Here is a 2,500-nt window from a genome sequence, read left to right as displayed (position 1 = left end):
TCGCAAATCGAGTGCCGAAGCACTCTGCATTGCGCCGCGGAACCCGATTTGCCACTACTCGAGCATTGAGGTGAGTATATTTCGGCCACCGGCATCTCTTCCCCCCGCTCGCCGCGCTCGCTTTTCACAAACGGAGCTTCCGAGAGCTTTGCATCGCCCCCGACACCCGATCTGCTTATTACTGCAAGCATTGAAGAGGGTTCATCGATACCGGCACCTTCCCCCCGCTCGGCGCTTTCGAAATACATCTACTTGCGCGTACTAGTGGGTTCCGACACCGGCACCTTCCCCCCATCGCCGCCCTCGCTTTTCACAAATCGAATGCCGAAGCACTTTGCATCGCGCCCAGTCCCCCGGCCTGCTTATTACTCGCGCATTGAACTGAGTTCATCGACACCGACACCTTCCTCCCCTCACAGCATTTGTTTATGTCGCAAATCGAGTGCCGAAGCACAATTTCTCGATACCGACGGGCTCCTATCCCTCCCTTTGATTGATCTGAGCGGTTACTGACATCGTTTCAGTGGACTAGAGGCAACACCGATCCCACATGACCCCCCCTTCATGGTGTTCATCACCCCCCCAGCTGGGCGAAGAACACCTTCTAAATCCCTCTTAAATCCGTTTTCAATTGCTTATAATTGTTTGTTAGGGACATTCGAGGCAGCAAATATCGTATATAAGCAATTGGGGGAAGGGGGAGGGACTACTGGGGGCAGGGGAGGCGGTCTCTGCAAGGGGGTCATTTTGCAGAGAACCACTACTCCCCTATAGAGCATATTGGAGAAAACTGGGAAGGGCAGGGGGAAACATGGGATTTCCGAGGAGGGGCAAACGCCATAACTAATTGTACATTTGGTATAAAATCGAGATTTTTTGCAGGGACACTCAGAATAATGTCAGGCACCTTGTGGAAAAAGGCCAGATTTAATTTCGACCCAGAAGTATTTGTTTTTATTTTCCAAAAGGGGCAGAATGTCGAAAATCGAAAATGACAAACCGCTTGATGTTTCGGACTGCTACCACTTGCAAAATTTCCTTAAAATAGAGACTTATTTATGGTCAAATTATAGTGCGGGCAAAGTTGAACAGAATGCGGCCTTGACATGGCATTTGCACTCTAGGCAAGGCCATGTCGCGTTCTTGGCTTTGGAAATTTCCAACTCCGTTTCACTTGTAAAAGTGTATATCTTTTATGGTTCAGAACTGTAAGCAATGATTTTAGAGAAATTTAGAAGTTGATTTCAGGTCATTTGGATGAGTTTTCGATTTGATATGATATTTCTCGTTTCTGAGATGTAGAAAATCAAAATAAACTGAAAACTCGACCAAATGACGATATGTCAATCTTAAAATGTCCTAAAAATCGTCCCCTATAGGTTTGCAACATAAAATGCAGGGGGATATTTGAAATAAAATTGAGTTTTCGAGGTTTGGCATTCGTTGGCATGCTAGCGTGCAGCCATATTAGCCTCGCCAGGCAGGGGAATTAGCCTCGCCAGGCAGGGGAATTAGCCTCGCCAGGCGTGTTGTCTCCGTGTTGTCCGTGTGTTGTCTCCGTGTTGTCTGTGTGTTGTCTCACACGCTATTAGCCTCGCCAGGCGGGGAGATTAGCCTCGCCAGGCAGGGATATTAGCCTCGCTAGGCATGGATATTAGCCTCGCTAGCCCATTCTGCCTGCATTCCTGCGGGCATATTAGCCTCGCTAGGCATGGATATTAGCCTCGCTAGCCCATTCTGCCTGCATTCCTGCGGGCATATTAGCCTCGCTAGGCAGGGATATTAGCCTCGCTAGCCCATTCTGCCTGCATTCCTGCGGGCATATTAGCCTCGCTAGGCAGGGATATTAGCCTCGCTAGCCCATTCTGCCTGCATTCCTGCGGGCATATTAGCCTCGCTAGGCAGGGATATTAGCCTCGCTAGCCAATTCAGCCTGCATTCCTGCATGGATATTAGCCTCGCCAGGCAGGAATACTAGCCTCGCTAGCCCATTCAGCCTTCATTCCTGCAGGCAAATTAGCCTCGCCAGGCAGGGATATTAGCCTCGCCAAGGCATATGGTATGCCTTTCAAGGCCGAGCAAGTGCCATGCCTTTCAAGGCCGAGCAAGTGCCATGCCGAGCAAGGCCGAGCAAGTGCCATGCCGAGCAAGGCCGAGCAAGTGCCATGCCGAGCAAGGCCGAGCAAGTGCCATGCCGAGCAAGGCAAGGCAGCAAGGCCAGGCAAGCCAAAGCACAAGGCAAGGACAAGCAAGGGCAGTGTCAAGCAAGCAAGGCCAGGCAAGCCACAACGAGGGCAGTGCCAGGAAAGGGAAAGACGAGGCCGGGCAAGGCCAAGCAAGGGCAAGGCAGGGGCAACAAATGCCAATGGAAGGCAAGGCGATGCCGATGCCGAGCAAGGCAAGGGCAAGCAAGGGCAAGGCAGCGGCAACCAAGGCCAAGGCAGGGGCAACCGAGGGCAAGGCAGAGGCAACAAATGCCAATGCAAGGCAAGGCGATGCC

The sequence above is a fragment of the Argentina anserina genome, unplaced genomic scaffold, assembly GCF_933775445.1.
Source record: "Argentina anserina unplaced genomic scaffold, drPotAnse1.1, whole genome shotgun sequence".
NCBI lineage: Eukaryota > Viridiplantae > Streptophyta > Magnoliopsida > Rosales > Rosaceae > Argentina > Argentina anserina.
Note: the sequence above shows the minus strand (reverse complement) of the source record.